General features: G+C 37.7%; 1 long non-coding RNA gene across 1 annotated transcript; it reads right to left on the reverse strand.

Moving 5' to 3' along the window:
- Window positions 1–3,288: 3,288 nt before the first annotated feature.
- Window positions 3,289–6,883, reverse strand: LOC122898903. Its single transcript, XR_006383067.1, has 4 exons — window positions 6,830–6,883; window positions 6,551–6,619; window positions 6,409–6,441; window positions 3,289–3,487 (listed from the first exon to the last, which is right to left on the reverse strand). It is a non-coding gene; the product is annotated as an uncharacterized LOC122898903 (long non-coding RNA).
- Window positions 6,884–20,084: the final 13,201 nt, after the last annotated feature.

Below are 20,084 nucleotides of genomic sequence, written 5' to 3' on the forward strand. Positions count from 1 at the left end.
ATTTTATAAAATTCTTTGCCAAGTAGCTGCTGTGATATGAATAAATTTATGTGAAAATGAATTCAGCCAGCTAGTTATTGAACAAGATTTTTTTTAATGGAATGTACTGACAGGAGAGAAGAGAAGGCAAACATAAAGAGTGAATAATAACCTAATGAATAGAGCTTTTTTTTTTTCCCCTCCTTCAGTTCATGAGAAACAGTAATCAATTTTTTAAAGACAGATTTTCAAAAGTGTCAAAAGGGAAGGAAGGTGGAACTTCAACTCCATTCAGACAGAGGAAAGAAATAAAGCACCTCCAAGGGGGGGAAAAATAATGGCATGGATGTAACAAAACACAACTAAATACTTGAATTGTTTAATTTTTTTTCAGATATAAGAGGGTATGAACAATGATGCAAAACAAAAAAATGTATAGGCTTAACCCAAACTTTTTTAAGTTCCATTGAGAACCTCTTTCAAAATTCCCAGCTGCAACCAGACTAAGTTTCCTACAAAGGCCAGTTGTTAAAAAAAAAGGGGGGGGGTGCAGAATGGTGCTTTCAGGTGGGCCAAAATCATAACAATGAGAGCCATCTGGCATATTACTAAGTGAAAGAAGCCAATATGGGAAGGTTACATACTGTATGATTCCAGCTATATGACATTCTGGAAAAGGCAAACCTATGCAGATAATGAAAAAGATCAGGGGTTACCAAGGGTGGGAGCCGAGTTGGGGAGAGGAGATGAATAGGCCGAGCACAGAGGATTTTTAGGGCAGTGAAAATAATCTGTATGTTATAATAATGAATGCATGTCAGTATACATTTGTCTAAACCCATAGAATAAACAATATCAAGAGTGAACCTTAAGGTAAATTATGGACTTGGGGTGATTGTGATGGATCGATGTACATTCATCCTTGGTAACAAATGTACTGCTCTGGCGAGTGGTATTGATAACGGGGGAGGCGAGGCATGTGCGGGAGAAGGGAATACAAGGGAAATCTCTATTTTTCTCTCAATTTTATTGTAAACCTAAAACTGCTCTAAAGCAGTCTTTTAAAATGGAATGTACAGTAATAAAATTACTATAATACCATTACCATACCTAAAAAAGAGAAAAAGAAGAAAGAAAGAAAGGAAGGAAGGCAAGAGAGACATTTTAGATTTCTCTTTTTAGGCAGTAATGAACCAAGTGAAAAGAAAATTATTAAAATATTTTGCTAGAGAGGTTATTACAGAGTACTTTATAACACATTGTCTACGACTATTCTCTGTTAAATACATGAATAGGCCTAGTCCTTTGGAGATTTAGCAGATACTTGTCTATTTTTTTCCCCATTCCAAATCAGAAACAATTTTCTCAGCCCAGATTTTTGGATCGATAGGTCTACGTGAAAGTGCTTTCTTGATAGGTGTATCCATACCCCAAAACTTGACAGGGGCTAAATTTCCAAAATTAACTTGCCAGGCTTCCCTTTAGGCAAGAGATCCCCAATTACTGTGGTGTATTTTTACTTTTGTTTTTGAGTATTTCCTTCAAGCTTTAGTTTCCAAATATTTTTTGAGTCTGAGGGCTATGCAATTTTTGGACTAGACTGTTGGACCTCAGGCATAAATTCCGATTCCAAAGCTTTCTCCTAGGAATGTCAATCTCTAAGCAAACACTGAATTTTCTAGAGTGTCCCTCTGTTCTTTCAAGGGAAGCTAGGGCAGAAATTCATTCAGGTTATCTTACTAAATGGCCATCTTTGGGCTAATTGTCCCCAAACAAATAAAATCATCTTATGACTTCTTCCTAAAGTTTGACAACTGGGATCATCATTTTGGGGATACAACTTATTTTAAGACTTCCTGGGCTTTTCCATCAGAAGACACTGGAGTTAAAATACTAGATATATTTTATAAGGGAGTTCCCTTTTACATTATTGAGGATTAAATCCTTACTTTTATGGTAGAGACTTTTTTCAAATATCTGGCGATGCTTGGCTTTCTGTTCATATTTAAAAGCCAATGAGACACCATCTTGGGAGTCTGGTGCATACAAGGGTGGCTTCTCAACTGAAAAATCTAATAATCTCATTGGGATTGGGAAGAGATTTTGTTGTTTCACTGGGGTACTCCAAGATGCCATTATCTACAGCTCTTTCCCCTGGGCCATGGCATCCCTGAAGAAGAACCCTCTTCGTTCTTGCCTGAGGGCTGTATGTTAGATGGCCAGGGTCCCTAAGGATCTGAGCTGGGAGAAAGTAGCTGGAGCCGGATGCATGTGGACTCAGGGTTTGGTTTTTAGAACTCAGGTAATCCCTTTTATTTCCAGTGGAGCTCTTCACTCCCATCTTTCTTTGGGGTCAGGGTCTCTTAGTTGTGAGCTCAGGAGCCTCTCTGTTTCAATTTATCCTGAGACAAGGTCTTCTGTCTTCTTCTGGAGTATGTGGAGTGTGCAAGTGCTCCTTTCCCTGAAACATGAGAAAGCTCTATATCTTTTAGATCTTTAATTCATTCTTAGTTTGTCTCTTTGTAGCTTCAACTCTGAATTTAGATGTACTGAGATTTGTGAACACATAAGTATATTCCTTTATAATCCTTTTTTAAAATCTAATCCTTCATAACTTGGAATCACTTCTCATCTTATTCATCATTCCCACTGAGTTTTAGAGTCCTTGTTTTTGATCAATTGCTAGCATCTTAGTTTCCTTATCTATACAGTTGGACTTGATTGCTAAGGTCCTTTGCAAATCACAAGTTCTGATGAGGTCGGAAATAGGCTGAGAGGGCAGGCATTGGAGTTAGACACCCAGATTCATCTCACTGCTTTACCACCATGCAGTCAGGGTGCTCTAGTTATAAGCGACAGAGGCCAACTGGACTTCCTTAAGCAAAAAAGGAAATTACAGTAAGGATCATGAATAATGGAGTGTGTTAATGCTGGAAAGCCAGTCTCAAAGAATGGATGCAAAACCAAGAAAGCTAGGCAGTGGGGAGGTCAGCCCAAGTTATATGCCAGGAACAACCTGATGAGGAAGCTGTCCCTGGTGCCACTGCCATGGGATGTTTGCCACCAGTAATCCTTGGTGTCAATGCCACTGCTATTGTGAATAATTTCTCAACTCTTCCTCTATCCTTGTGATGGGTTGTGTTGTGCTCTTATGACTTAATTGATGAGGAGAGAAGATTTATCTTCCTGTTTGTATTAGAGTTCTCCAAAGAAAAAGAACCAATATCTTATTTTATTTTAAGGAATTCTATTTTATTTTCAGACATTTTATTTTATTTTATGCTCAAGTGATTATGGGGGTTGGAAAGTTTGAAATTTGCAGGGCAGACTGGCAGGCTGGAAATTCAGCTAAGAGTTGGTGTTGCAATCTTGAGTGTGAATTCTACAGGGCAGGCCAGGTATGTTGGAACCTTGGGCAGAATTTCTGTGTTGCAGCTGTGAAGCTCAATTCCTTCTTTGGGAAACCTGTCTTTGCTCTTAAGGCCTCCAACTGATTGATGAAGTTCACCTACAAAATGGAGAATAATTGGCTTTACTCAAAGCTACTGATAAATTGTCAATACCAAAAAAAAAAAAAAAATCACCTTCCCAGTGACATCTAGCCTAGTGTTTGAACAATTGGGCATAAAATCCTCAACAAGTGACATGTAAATTTAACCACTCCGTCTTAAATTTTTGCCACTCCGTGTTCATAGCAGGATCCTCCTTCAAACATCTCCTAAGTTAAAGTGCTGGGTAGGAAGATGGGGAAAAATAAAAATGATAGTTATCCACACCAGCTACTTTACTGCTTGACTTTCAGGTTCCGGTTCTGTAAAAATAGGGATGATAATAGCAGATACACATATGATTGTCGGGAAGGTCTGTAAAGTGCATGCAAAGTACTTGTAGAAGTGCTTGGAACAAGATAAGTGCTCAATAAATTAAGGTGCTATGATTTCTCATCTAAACTTTGCAATAGGATATTTCTTACCATTCATCTATCCAAATTCCCACCAGGTAGTGTACTTGAGGATGAAACACCTAAATTGTGATTTGCATCCATAATCAAATTGTGATTTATTGAACCCTTATTACTTGCCAGGTACTGTTCTGCATACCTTCCATCTATTTACTTGTATAATTTGGTTCACACAATAATCCAGTGAGGTTTGTGATTCCTCATTTTATAAGGCAGACACTGAGATTTAGAAAAATACGCATCACACCTAGAATCGCACGAGTAGCCCAATGCAGGGCCTGAACTCAGGGTTTTCATGGGTCACCAGGGTGGCTCAGTCAGATGTGTCTGCCTTCAGTTCAGGTCATGATCTCAGGGTCCTGGGATGGAAACTCACATCATCAGAGGAACCTGCTTCTCCCTCTGCCACTCCCCTGCTTGTGCTCTCTTGTTCTCTCCTCTCTCAAATAAATAAATAAGGTCTTTAAAAAAAAAAAAGAAAGAATTCAGGGTTTTCTTAGTCTAAATCCCCCTTGCTCAACTACTCCTCTGTGCGGTCTCTGTTAGTCCAGGCAGAGGGGTCATCTCCTTTCACAGCTCTAGTTCCTCGAGTGTTACCTTGGCTTCGTTGGTCTGGAAAATAAGAATCCTGAGTTCTCCCCTAAATATCAATTCAGGATGCTAAACCCTTTGGAGGAACATCTTTGTCCTTTTTATTAGACATTAGTCTTTTTTTTTTTTTTTTTTTGGTGGTAGCTCTGCTTCGGCTTCTTTAAAAGATGGTTAATGCAATTTTGAATTTTTTGAATCAACTCACAGATGTAGAAAAGAAAGAGGATGGAATTTTAAAAAATATTTCCTTAAACAAAAAAAAACCCAAACAAACCAAAAAACCTCCTTTCATACAATTAGAACAATTCAAAATGAAACAAAATTCCTTTCATAAAAACTAAACTACTTAAAACTACTTAAATAAATTTAGGGTATCATGGAAATTGTTAATTTTTGGATATTAACTATTAATAAAAACAGTTTTGAAGGTTGGAATGGTGGCGTACTTCATAATATCCATCATAAAAGGATAAATAAAAATCACACACAAACCCTTTCTCTGTGGACAAAACATCTAAGGGCTAAGGGGATCTGAACAACATTAGAAATAGGAAGTAAGCTCATTTCCCAGAAGAAATTTGGATGTTAAACATTTTATTCTAGAAGTAAGTCTACTACCAGTTGCCATGGAGAGCAGAACAATTCTTCAGACGGTAGGAAGTCAGACCTGCACCTTTCAAACTTTAATGTCCAAGGACACCATCTAGGGATATTTTCAGAATGTAGATCCTAGCTCAGTGGGTTTGAGGTGAATAAAACTTGAGATGTTCTATTTCAAACAGGCTCACAGGGTGTAGCTCACAGGGCTGTTAAAGGACAACACTTGTGGTTGAAAGGGTCGACTACCAATTCAAACTCATTCATTTCCTTAATCATTTATAGTCTTTATAATGTCATGCTTTTGGAAGCCAAGTTAGAGATGGCTTCTAAAATGGCTTCAGAGACCATTCCTTCTAGATGTCTGGAGGCGAAGGAGGGGAAGGAATTGATAGGTATTGTTTGACGGGAGCTTCTGTTCCTACTGCTTGACAGGAAGTGTCTCATTTCATTCCTATAACCCTTCCATGAGAAGTTTATGTAAGAGCCCTCTTTTACAGCTGAGGAAGCCAAGTTTCAGAGAAAGTAACCTGTCAGTGCCAGTAAGTGGTGGAGTCAGCATTCGCACTTTGGTCTGTCTGACCTGACAGCTCATGTTTTTTCTGATCCCATCTGGACAGCTTTACTGCAATTGCCTTTTCTTTTGACATCACTGGTTATCCTCTATTTTTAAAAGTTTCCTTAAAGAGAACCAAATCCAATTTTAAAAATTGACACAAAAATTGTTCATTAAACTTCCCTCTTACATCCTATTTTCCCATTTCATTCTGTGTGAAAATTACTCTCTACCCAGGAAAGGCCTTGATGCTTTGTGCTGAGCTGACTGACAAAGCATTATGATTTAAAAAATGATTTAAAAACCATCCTGTTCCTCTCTCCACAAAGCCCCAACCTTTGATCTTTTCTCAGGAGCAATTTCCAATCAGCCCTTTTTTCAAAGCTTGTAAATGTTTGGTATGCCGTCTTATCCAGACTCTTCCCCTCCCCCCAAAGGAGAGGTTGAGACCTTCAATTCCCTACTGTCATTACCAGTCTATTGGAAGTCTTAGTGTAGGATTTGGTTTTCTACAGTGAAGGCGAAATCAAATATAGCAAACTTCATGCTCTGGCTGTGTTTACACACTTTATAACTAAGCAGGGTTTGGCAATTACCTAGTTCATTTGCTCTATGCAGGAGAAATCAGATTATTTCAGCACTTTTGATTTTTTTTATGTTTGTTTGACCCTCTTTACCCAGAAACATAGCATGATTCAAATTAATTGCTGAGTCACCATTTTACCTTGCAATACAATCTTGTGAAGATTCTGGCATTCTAGAACAAAGAGAAGGAATAAGTTATCTAGGAGTTTTACATTTCTTTTTTATTGCTCAGCTTTCTTTAAAGGCAAGCCAAAAGATAAAATAAACAATAGTAGGGCTACCTGGTTTGAATATGGGATGGAAATTTTGGAGCTTCTTCTTCTCATCCTTCTTACTCTGGACATATTCCCCTGAGATGGAATGAAACATTGGAAGAGACACAGACTATCAAGTCAGGACAGACTGATGTTCAAAACCTGACTCCTAAAAAGTTATCACAGCTCTGACTGATGACTGCTAGTTTAGGCTAGAGCATAATGTATACTTTTATCCCAAGACTATTCATTTTTGCTAAAATATGTGACTTTTGAAAAAATGATTAGTATTAATAAGTAACTTACAGAAGTGTTCCAATATTTCGAGGAGGAGTCAAGATGGCGCAGAAGTAGCAGGCTGAGACTATATCAGGTAGCAGGAGATCAGCTAGATAGCTTATCACACCATTGCAAACACCTACAAATCCAACGGGAGATCGAGGAGAAGAAGAACAGCAATTCTAGAAATAGAAGTGTTTCAATATTTCTATGACTTTTTGAATTTCCTTAGCTGACATTTTATTCAAAGACCCAGATTCAGCCATTTCTTCTTCCTAAAATCAAGTTTTAGGGTCCTGAGACAATAGAAGTTTTCGGAATAAAGGACACAACACTTGTGTTTTGAATTTACTTGTTGCTTTTCCTTGCTGAGGTCTCTCTTCAGGTGAAGCCTAGCCATAAAATACATAATCTAGGAGATGTGTCAGATGACTATGTGACTTTCAAGATAGTCTGTACGTCATAGTCACCTGTAGACCAGCATTATTGGGGTAAAGGGGTGTGACCTGCATGACTGTTAGTTTAGAAAAATCAAGAGTTGATTCTAATGCATGGTCAGGATGAGAATTGCTGAATAAATCTATTGAAAATGGGTCTTTCATTTTGGTCATATTTAATGGATTCAGGTCCTGAACAAATTATATTTTTACTTTTTTCCATTCTCTTGTCAGCGTTCCAAAATTAATTGTTTATGCACCACACCCAATGCTCCATGCAATACATGCCCTCCATAATACCCACCACCAGGCTCACCAACCCCCCACTCACACCCCTCCAAAACTCTCAGTTTGTTTCTCAGAGTCCACAGTCTCTCATGGTTCATCTTCCCCTCCAATTTCCCCCAATTCCCTTCTCCTCTCCATCTCCCAATGTCCTCCGTGTTATTCCTTATGCTACACAAATAAGTGAAACCACATGATAAATTGACTCTCTCTGTTTGACTTATTTCACTCAGCATAATCTCCTCCAGTCAAGTCCATGTTGATACAAAAGTTGGGTATTCATCCTTTCTGATGGAGGCATAATACTCCATTATATATATGGACCATATCTTTACCCATTTGTCCATTGAAGGGCATCTTGGTTCTTTCCACAGTTTGGCAACTGTGGCCATTGCTGCTATGAACATTGGGGTACAGGTGGCCCTTCTTTTCAATACATCTGTAACTTTGGGGCAAATACCCAGTAGTGCAATTGCAGGGTCATAGGGTAGCTCTATTTTTAATTTCTTAAGGAATCTCCACACTGTTTTCCAAAGTGGCTGTATCAACTTGCATTCCCACCAATAGTGTAAGAGGGTTCTGCTTTCTCCACATCCTCTCCAACACACGTTGTTTACTGTCTTGTTAATTTTGGCCTTTCTAACTGGTATAAGGTGGTATCTCAATGTGGTTTGGGTTTGAATCTCCCTGATGGCTAATGATGATGACCATTTTTTCATGTGTCTGTTAGCCATGTTAGTTAGTTAGTTCATGACTTCTGCCCATTTTTTGATGTGATTATCTGTGTTGTATGTGTTGAATTTGGGGGGTTCTTTATAAATCTTGGATATCAGCCCTTTGTCTGGAGTGCCATTTGCAAATGTCTTCTCCCGTTCTGTGGGTTGCCTCTTTGTTTTGTTGACTGTTTCCTTTGCTGTGCAGAAGCTTTTGATCTTGATGAAGTCCCAAAAATTCATTTTCATTTTTGTTTCCTTTGCCTTTGGAGACATATCTTGAAAGAAGTTGCCATGGCTGATGTTGAAGCAGTTACTGCCAATGTTCTTCTCTAGGATTTTGATAGGTTCCTGCCTCATGTTGAGGTCCCTCCATTTTGAGTTTATCTTTGTGTATGGTTTAAGAGAACGACCAAGTTTCATTTTTATACACATAGCTGTCCTATTTTCCCAGCACCACTTATTGAAGAGACTGTCTTTTTTCCACTGTATATTTTTTCCTGCTTTGTCGAAGATTATTTGGCCATAGAGTTGAGGGTCCATATCTGGGCCCTCTACTCTGTTCCACTAATCTATGTGTCTGTTTTTGTGCCAGTACCATGCTGTTCTGGTGACCACAGCTTTGTAGTAAAGCTTGAAATCAGGCAATGTGAGGCCCCAGTTTTGTTTCTTTTTCAACATTTCCTTAGCAATTCGGGGTCTCTTCTGGTTCCATACAAATTTTAGGATTGTTTGTTCCAGCTCTTTGAAAAGTGCCAGTGAAATTTTGTTTGGGATGTCATTGAAAGTATAGATTGCTCTAGGCAGTATAGACATTTTAACAATGTTTATTCTTCCAATCCATGAGCATGGAATGGTCTTCCATCTTTTTGTCTTCAGTTTCTTTCATGAGTGTTCTGTAGTTCCTCTAGTATAGATCCTTTACCTTTTGAGTTAGGTTTATTCCCAGGTATCTTATGGTTCTTAGTGCTATAGTAAATGGAATAAATTCTCTAATTTTCATTTCTATATTTTCATAGTTAGTATATAAGAAAGCAACTGATTTCTGTACATTGACTTTGTATCCTGCCACATTACTGAATTGCTGTATGAGTTCTAGTAGTTGGGGGTTGGAGTCTTTTGGGTTTTCCATATAAAGTATCATGTCATCTGCAAAGAGAGAGAGTTTGACTTCTTCACTGCCAATTTGCATACTTTTTATTTCTTTTTGTTGTCTGATTGCTGTTGCTAGGACTTATAGTACTATGTTGAACAATAGTGGCGAGAGCGGGCATCCTTGTTGTGTTCCTGATCTCAAAGGGAAGGCTGTCAGCTTATCCCCATTGAGGATAGTATTCACTGTGAGTTTTTTGTAGATAGATTTTAAGAAGTTGAGAAATGTTCCCTCTATCCCTATATTTTGAATCGTTTTATCAGGAACAGATGCTGTATCTTTTCAAATGCTTTTTCTGCATCAATTGAGAGGACCATGTGGTTCTTCTCTCTTCTCTTATTGATTTGTTCTATCACATTGATTGATTTGCAAATGTTGAACCACCCTTGCATCCCATGGATAAATCCCACCTGGTCATGGTGGATAATCTTTTTAATGTACTGTTGGATCCTATTGGCTAAGATCTTGTTGAGAATCTTAGCATCCATATTCATCAGGGATATTGGTCTGAAATTCTCCTTTTTGATGGGGTCTTTGCCTGGCTGAGGATCAGGGTAATGTTGGCTTCATAAAAAGAGTCTGGAAGTTTTCCTTTTGTTTCTATTTTTTGAAAAAGCTTTAGGAAAATAGGTATTATTTCTTCTTTGAATATTTGGTAGAATTCCCCAGGGAATCCATCAGGTCTTGGGCTCTTGGTTTTTGGGAGTTTTTTGTTCACTGTTTCAATCTCATTACTAGATATCGGTCTATTCAGGTTGTCAATTTCTTTCTGATTCAGTTTTGGAAGTTTATAGGTTTCCAGGACTTCATCCATTTCTTCTAGGTTACTTAACTTATTGTCATATAACTGTTGATAATAATTTCTGATGATTGTTTCTATTCCCTTGGTGTTAGTTGTGATCTCTCCCTTCTCATCAATAATTTTATTAATTTGGGTCTGCTCTCTTTTCTTTTGGATTAATTTAGCCAATGGTTTATCAGTCTTATTAATTCTTTCAAAAAATCAGCTTCTAGCTTCGTTGATGTGTTCTACTATATTTCTAGTTTCTATCTCATTGATCTCTGCTCTAATCTTGATTATTTCCCTTTTTATGTGTAGGGTTGGCTTAATTTGTTGTTGATTCTCTGGTTCTTTAAGGTATAGAGAGAGCTGGTGTATGCTGGATTTTTTCAGTTTTTTTGAGGGAGGCTTGGATGGCTATGTATTTCCCCCTTAGGACTGCCTTTGCTGTATCCCATAAGTTTTGGACAGAAGTGTCTTCATTCTCATTGTTTTCCATGAATTGTTTAAGTTCTTTGGTTTTCTGGTTGATCCAAACATTCTTAAGCAAGGTGGTCTTTAGCTTCCAAGTGTTTGAATTCCTTCCAAACTTTTTCTTGTGGTTGAGTTCCAGTTTCAAAGCACTGTGGTCTGACTATATTCAGGGAATAATCTCAATCTTTTGGTATCGGTTGAGTCTGATTTATGACCCAGTATGTGGTCTGTTCTGGAGAAAGTTCCATGTGCACTCGAGAAGAATGAGTATTCTGTTGTTTTAGGGTGGAATGTTTTGTATATATATCTATGAGGTCCATCTGGTCCAATATGTCATCCAATGCTCTTGTTTCTTTATTGATTTTCTGCTTGGATGATCTGTCTGTTACTGAGAGTGGCACGTTAAGATCCCTTACTATTAATGTATCCATATAAGTATGACTCTTTATCTTGATTAACAGTTGTCTTATGTAGTTGGCTGCTCTCATATTGGGGGCAAAAATATTTACAGTTGTTAGATCTCCTTGGTGGATAGACGGTTTAAGAATGATGTAGTATCCTTCTTTATCTCTTGACTACAGTCTTTAGTTTAAAATCTAATTTATCTGATATGAGAATCACTACCCCGGCTTTCTTTTGAAAGCCATTGGCATGAAAGAAGCTTCTGAATCCCTTCACTTTCAGTCTGGATGTATCCTTTGGTTCCAAATGGGTCTCTTGTAGACAACATATGGATGGGTCCTGTCATTTTATCTAATCTGCAACCCTGTGCCATTTTATGGGAGTGTTTAGTCCATTCACATTGAGAGTGATTATTGAAAGATATGTTTTTATTGAATCATGTTGTCTGTGAAGTCCTTGTTTCTATAGATTGTCCCTGTAAATTTCTGCTCTCTGACACTCTTGGGTTCTTTCTTCTTTTATAGAACCCCTCTTAATATTTCTTGTAGTACCGGCATGGTGGTCACATACTCTTTTAAACCTTCCCAGTCTTGGAAGCTCTTTATCTCTCCATCCATTTTGAATGTCAGCCTTGCTAGATAAAGTGTTCTTGGCTGCATTTTCTTCTCATTTAGTGCCCTGAATATGTCTTGCCAGTCCTTCCTGGCTTGCCAGGTTTATGTGGACAGGTCTGATGTTATTCTGATGGACCTTTCTCTGTATGTAAGGAATCTTCCCCCTAGCTGCTCTAAATAGCTCCTTTCTAAAATTATGATTCATCAGTTTCACAATCAGGTATCTTGAGGTCTTTCTAGAGTCTATGATTTGGGGGGTGGTCTTTCTGCCTCTAGGACACAAATCTTGGTTCCATTCCCCAGATAGGTCCTCAACAAATTATAAACCTGGATTGTTTTCATATGGACAGAATGGATACTGATAAGACCATGTGGCCCAGTTTTTCTATTCTGAATACATATGATATAGGATATGCCCAATTTCCTTAAATTCAATAACTTAAAAGCAATAATTATCATTTAGTGAGCAACTACTATGCATCAGTATCATCATTATCATCATCAGTGCTAATGTTTACCAAGCACTTGTTAAGATATTCTATATATAATTTCATCCAATTCTCACAAAACTCTATGCCATAAGCATATAATCCGCCTTTTATTTACAAATGAGAAAACAGTAATAGATAAGTCAAGGCTACCCATCCAAGGCTATACAGGTCATGAGTGCATAGTTCTGGCTCCCTATCTTTATTTATTTATTTGCCTCCATATCTTTAGATAATACCACTCCAACTTCTGTAACAACCCTCCAAGGAGGTATTTAGTATGCTCTCATTTACAAATGAAAATAGGTAGCAAAGAAGGTAAATAGTTAAGTAACAAGTATTAGATGCCACCTGAAGTCAAACCCAAGTAATATAATATCGCACATAAAAGAGTATCTTTCTCCTCCCTCCTGGGAGGGACTGAGGAGTCTACCCAAATAGAATTCTCCCCAAACCAATGTTACTTTGAAAAAAAAAAAAAAAACCTAGTAAACACTGTGAGTTTAAAGGTTATGTATATCAAAATAATCAAAAAACACCTGGATATGGGCTTTGGGGATTATAAAGAAGATAAGCATGGGAATCAGCCTATATCCCCTGCTTTAAATTTCATGACCAACTTTATTTTAAATCTAAAAGTATGCTAAGCCATATAATTCCCTGGGTTATTTACATTCTAGTCAGGGTGACTATTGAAGGATAGTGTAATTACAGAGTACAATTTCCAAGCTGAATGAAATTGCTTGTTGTGTAATAGGTCTGCTGGGGACTGACCTCTGAAAATGCCAAAAACAAATACTTGTAAGTCATGATTAGAGATAATGATATACAACACCCTGAGTTAATATATGAAGTGAGAGGTGGTCTTTAATTTGGTTAGAATATTTTCTTTTGCTATTGATTAAAATCAGAAAAAAGGATCAGAGCAGAAGTACATTTTCCTGTCTTTCCTATTTCTCAGCATAGTGCCAGAAATTTGCTACTTTTCCATCACCTTCATGAACTGCGTGAGGGACAACTCTGGGCAAGAGGTTGAAACAGAGGTATTTGCTGATGTTCAGCATCTGTGAGATTTTATTGTCCGAGCAGAGAACAGTTCTGGCAGCCAGATCTGCCTCAGTCAGTTCTAATGTACCATCCTCCTCCTCTCTGCCTCATTCCAACATCCACCTACCATGTCTCAGTTCAGCTTCCTGAGTAGATTTGGTGAATGGTAGTGGGGTGAGGGCAGAGGTGTGTACGACAGCGTTAGGTATTAGAGGCAAAATATTAGCACAGGAGGGGCACCTGTGTGGGTCAGTCCATTAAGTATCTGCCTTCAGCTCAGGTCTTGATCTCAGGGTCCTGCAATCAAGCCCTGCTTGGGCTCCCTGCTCAGCAGGGAGCCTGCTTCTCCCCCTCCCTCTGCTCTCTCTCTCTCTGTCAAATAGATAAATAAAATCTTGAAAAAATAAAAATATCAGCATGGAGTATATAATTAAAAGAAAAAGTTAGCAATAGCAAAGATGTTCCCATGTCCTCACTGATATTATTTTTCATCCCTGAATGAGATGAATTATTGCATACAATTAGTGCTTCTCTGGTCCTTTCCCATGTGATCATAATGTTCAATCATGTAAGTATATAGTTTTATGTTGAAATGAGAAGATCTTCACTTTTTAAAATTCATTTTCATTTTGATATCAGTCTATAATTAATATATAGGTTTTAAAATTTTATTTATTTGTTTGAGAGAGAGACACAAGCAGGGGGAGAAGCAAAAGGAGTGGGAGAAGCAGACCCTGGGACTCTGGGATCATGTCCTCAGCCAAAGGTAGATGCTTATCTAACTGAGCCATTCAAGTGCCCCAACATCAGTCTATAATTATATTTATCTTTGTCCTTTCATCATTTTATTCCAGTCTGCAGGAAGGAAGGAGGAAGCTTCAAAGACTAAATTCCCATAGCATTTTTTCTGGTTGTCTATTGCTTTATAACAAATGATACTGATGATACTTACTGTATCTCATTGTTTTGTGGGGCTCAGCTGGATGAATTTTTTCTGCTTTATGTGATGTGGACTGGAAGAGCTGGCTTGATTTTGAAGGTCCAAGATGGGTTCACCCTTATGCCTACAACCATGGTGGGATGTCTAGAAGGCCGTTCTCAGCTGGCAGCTCTCCTTATTCATACAATCTCAGGGTCTCTCCAACTGGTCTTTCTAGTAGGGTAGCTGGACTTGTTGCATGGCAGCTCACAAGAGACCCAGGTGGAAATGCCAGTTGTCTTAAAGCCTAGCCTAGAATCTTTCATAGCATTAAGTTCTACCCAACGTTCACTGGTCAAAGCCACCAAAGATGAGTGCAGATTCAAGTGGAGAGGAAGTAGACTCTGCCTATCTGTGGGAGGAATGTGAAAGAGTTTGCTGTCCATGGCATCCCTTAATGATAAGACATGTACATGTATCCTCTAGATGCTCCAGAATGTGATGGGACAGGAAGGGAGCTGGATAACATGGACATCTTGCTTTGGACTTAAAGAGATTGTGTTTTGGAAAGACACTAGAGATCATCTTGTCCTACTTCTCAATTTGACAGATAAGGGAATTGGGTCATAAAACTAAAGAGATTTGTTTGGCAAATGGAATAAATTTTGTGTGTGTGTGGGGGGGTGAACTCAGGGCTTTTGACTTCCAGTCCAGTGTTCCTCTATAGATGAATTTTACTGGTCGCATTTTGTTAGTTTATCACCAGAGTGAAGCTGCCCACTTCCATTTGTTCTCAATTTAAAAAGGAATTAATTTTAGTTAAGTTTATGGGATACATTCTCAATTATAACAGAGACTAGGAAATAGGGGGAGTACTCCGTGTGTGCAGATTACTTCAAGGAACCATAGTATTAGATGGAGTATGTATGAAGAGATAGCGAAAAAATCCTTGGGGTGTTAATTCTAAGTCCAAAGTCTTAGCTATGAGGGAAGTCCTCAATTCTTTTTTTTTTTTTTTAAGCTTGTCATAAAATATACCCAAGATAAAATTTACCATCCTTACCATTTTTAAGTGTATAGTTTCAGAGTATGAAGTACATTTACAATGTTGTACAACCCAGCTCCAGAACTCTTTCCATCTTATGAAACTGAAACTCTATACTCATTAAACAGCAATTCTCCATTGCCCCTCCCCTGGTCCCTGGCAACCACTCTCTTACTTTCTTTATGTCTCTATGAATGTGAGGATTCTAGGTGTCTCCTGTAAGTGGAGTCATACAAGATTTATTGCGTTGTGACTGCCTTATTTCATTTAGCATATTGTCCTCAAGTTTCCTCAGTATTATAGCATGTGTCTGAATTTCCTTCTTTTCTAAGGCTGAATAATATTCCGTTATATAGATATATCATATTTTGTTTATCTCTTCATCCCTCAGTAGACACTTAGGTTACTTTCTTTTTGCCTTTTGGTTATTGTGAATAATGAGTGTACAAATATCTTTGAGATCCTGCTTTCAATTCTTTTGAATACAGGCCCAGAAGTAAGATTGTTGGATCATATGGTAGTTGTATTTTAAGTTTTTTTAGGTTTTGCCATACTGTGTTACATGGTGGAACCATAGTGCACCACTTCACATTCCCACCAAGGTTTCCAATTTCTCTACATCTTCTCTATTACTTCTTATTCCCTCTATTTCTTTCTCTCTGTCTTTAGAGTAGCCATATTGGTGGGTATGTAGTAGTGTCTTGTGGTTTTAATTTGCATTTCTCTAATGATCAGTGATATTGAACATCTTTTCATGAGTTTGTTGACCATTTGTATATCTTCTTTGGAGAAATGTCTACTCAAGTTCTTTGCCCATTTTTTAATTGGGTTGTTTGTGTTTGTTGTTTAATTATAGGAGTTTTTTTTTTATATCTTCTGGATATTAACCCTTTATGAAGTATATGACTTGCAAATATTTTCTTCCATTCTGTAGGTACCTTTTTTTCACTCTGTCAAGTCTGTCCTTTGGTGCACAGAAGTTTTAAAATTGGATATATTCTAATTTATCTATTTTTACTTTTATTTTTATTTTTGCTTGTACTTTTGGTGTCATAGCGAAGAAATCACTGTCAAACCCAATGTCATGAAAAATTTCTCCTCTGTTTTTGTTAGAAGGTGGGGGAGGGATAGTAAATTATCCTCCAGACCGATTAAGCCCTTTGAGATTAAAGAATGAAGGAAGCCTTTCCATATCATTTACAGAGAATTTTATTCAGGACAACTTACTGATGGGGTGGATTGGGCAGATGGAAGATCCAGACCCTATGCAGCTCTTCTCCACAAAGTCTTGACCTTAATCCACAGCTTTTATAGGGAGCAAAGGGTATTGTGGTGAGGTCAAAGCCTAATTATCTAAAGTGAGACCACCTAGGAAGTACCTGGGTGGCTCCGTTGGTTAAGCGTCTGCTTTTGGCTCAGGTCATGATCTCAGGGTCCTTGGATTGAGCCCCATGTCAGGCTTCCTGAACAGTGGGGAGTCTGTTTGTTGCTCTCTCTCTGCCCCTCTCCTTGCTTGTGCTCTTTCTTTCCTCTCAAATAAATAAAATCTTAAAAAAAAAAAGTGACATCAATTAGATTTACTCATTATCTAAAGTAGTGCCTTCTGTGAGACACTTTAGGGAAGGTCAGAAAAAACCTTCGTGCATTCTAGTCAGGACATACATTAGCCACCAAGGGACCTAGAACACACAGGCTTGAGGGAGGTCATTGTGTGGTCATGAACCAGATGGACAAAGATGAACAGGTTCAATGTTGTCAGCACTCCTACAATTTTCTTCTAAGAATTTTGTTGTTTTAACTTTTTACTTAGGTCTTTGATAGCATTTTGAGTCAATTTGTATACTGTGTAAAGTAAGAGTTCAATTTTATTATTTTGCATGTGGATATTTCATGTTCCCAGAATTATTTGTTGAAGAGACCTTTCTTTCCCCATTGAATGGTCTTGGCACCCTTGTTGAAGATCAATTTACCTTATATGTACAGGATTATTTCTGGGCTATTCTGTTCCATTGGCTTATCTGTCTTTGTGGCAGTGTCACACTGTTTTGATTACTGTAGCTTTGTGATAAGTTTTGAAATCAGAAGTGTGAGCCTCCTAATTTTCTTTTTTTTCTGATATTGTTTTGGTTATTTGGGATCTCTTTAGATTCCATGTGACTTTCAGGATGGATTTTTTTTTTTTTTTCTATTTCTGCCAACACTGTTGGGATTTTGATACGGATTGCTTTAAGTCCATAGATTGCTTTGGATATTATTGAATCTTAAATATGTTGTCTTCCAATTCATGAACACAAGAGGTACCCTTCTCCCATCTATCCCATCCCCCTATCCACCTCCCTCCATCAATCCTCAGTAAGTTCCCTATCATTAAGAGTCTCTTCTGGCTTATTTCCCTCTCTCCGTCCCCCTATCCTTTCCCATATGTTCATCTGTTTTCTTTCTTAAATTCCACAATGAGTGAGATCATATGATCTTTGTCTTTCTCTGACTGACTCACTTAGCTTAATACCCCCTAGCTCCATTCATGTTTTTGCAAATGGCAAGATTTCATTCTTTTTTTTTTTTTTAATATTTTTTTTCCCCAATTTATTTATTTTCAGAAAAACAGTATTCATTATTTTTTCACCACACCCAGTGCATTCTTTTTGATGACTGATATTCTATTGTACACATACGCATGCATGGAGATATATATATATATATATATATATATATATATACCATATCTTCTTTATCCATTCATCAGTCAATGGACATTTGGGCTCTCTCCATAATTTGCCTATTGTTGATAATGGTCCTAAAAACATCAGGGTACATGTACCCCTTTGAATCTGTATTTTTGTATCCTTTGGGTAAATACCTAGTAGTGCAACTGCTGGATCACAGGGTAGTTCTTTTTAACTTTCTGAGGAACCTCCATACTGTTTTCCACTGTGGCTGTACCAGTTTGCATTCTCAGGGCAAATTTTTAAATGACCGCTTCAGCATTTCTTCTATATTCTAGGGAGCACTAGTGGGTTATCACTCACCATTCTTGGCCTACAGACTGAAGGCCAAGGAGTGTATATGTCAGTAGTAATTCTTCTCACCTCTACTCAAAAACAGAATATGTTGCAAGAATGCTGTGTGTTGATCGTTGGCTTTGAAGGGGATATTTTTTTTAAGTGCCAGAATTGTTTACTTCACTTTTAAATAATGCAAGCACTATTATAAGAAAAAAGTGGCCTAGAGAATTTTTTGGGGGGTGCCTGGGTGGCTCTGTCAGTAAGTGTCTGCCTGTAGCTCAAGTCATGATCTGGGGGTCCTGGGATCCAACCCTGTGTCCTGCTCAGTGGAGAATCTGTTTCTCCCTCTCTCCCTGCCTTGCACCCCTCCCTTGTGCTCTCTCTCTCTCAAATAAATTAATAAAATCTTAAAAAAAAAACAACCCACAAGAATATTTTTCATGTCATCTTTCTAAGGAGATGCGTGAATGCTTTTGAGTTATTATGGATACAAATGATACAAGTACATTAAAAAGACCAGGCAAACACGAAGTTTCAGATGAAGAAAGATGGAGTTCTCTAACAAACGTCCTTGCACTTAATCATAAATAATAGAAAAAAACAATAAAACAAATTCAACTTCCATATTAGTTATATCCTAGAAATTCTTCCTAGACTATTTTTCTCTTTCCGTTTTCACCAAAATTCTATTTCCTCTCATTACATCATATGATACCATCAGGGGAGACCCCAGAATTTTTGAATCCCTCTTCTTATATAAACTTGAGGAAGCACAACTGCCCTTTTAAGATTCTCAAGAAGACATTTTGACAGCTTTACCAGATAATCAATATAATACATAAATGGTGCAAGTGAAGTACTACTCTCCCTTCCATTGCCTAGAGATGCCCTAAGTGTGAAACTCAATTTTCCAGATACCTACTGTTCAACTAGAAGAGGTTTGGTCATCTTCAAATTGTTAAAGGAAATGTCTGTTGGAAAATGTGTTGGAAACAATATTATAGGATGTTCACACCTACCTTCGTACGGAAGTCCAAGGGTCTAAATCATATTTTGGTATTATCAACTTGAAGAAGAATGCTTCTGAAATACTTTTCATTTCTCTCATTTTGCTCTGGAGGCACTCATATACTTTTAAGGGATGGAAAACCTTGGAATTTTAGGTGCTTCAGTAAACAACTGATAAGAAGGAATATGGGGGTGAAGAGCAGCCAATAGGAAGGATGCAGAAGTGGCCAGTGAAACAAAGGGCTCATTCTGGATGAGACAGGATTGAAGAACAGAGGCATTTTCAACACCTGCAGGAAAACCGCCATTCTGCGGCTCAGTCTGAAGGTCCGTTTTCCCCCCAAAATGAATACTCGGCGCTTTCAGAGGAATTGAGTCAAGTTCATTGGGGGGAAAAAAAAAATATATATATATATATTAAATTTTATAGGAAAAAATATATTTTTTTCCTATAAAATTTAAATATATCTTTCCTTAATATGTTTCAACACTTGTTAACTATTTAGGGAGGTTGGATTTTGTTTATTTAATTTTTAAGCCCTGAGGCAAAAAAAAATTTTTTAAAATACATTTATTTATCCCAAAAAACCACTTGGTTTCATTTCCTTCTGTAGTGAGTACAAAGCAGACTTTGGGGAAAACCTTTGGTACAACCAGCCTGTTTCATACATATTCACAAGTCCGTTCAGAATGAAGTACATACTATGAGTGATGGTACTTAGTTTCACTTTTTTTTAAAGGACCAATCCTTATTTCCACATAATTAAACCTAATGACTTTAAATCACAATCCTTCTAAATATCAAAGAATTACCTGCACCTTGAAGGTTCTTGAACTTTTTTGAAATTGCCCTTTTAAAAAGGATCACGGGGTGGCTGCTGGAAGGTTTTCTTCTCGATTTACAACTCAGG

Source organism: Neovison vison, chromosome 2 (assembly GCF_020171115.1).
Source record: "Neovison vison isolate M4711 chromosome 2, ASM_NN_V1, whole genome shotgun sequence".
Taxonomy (NCBI): Eukaryota; Metazoa; Chordata; class Mammalia; order Carnivora; family Mustelidae; genus Neogale; species Neogale vison.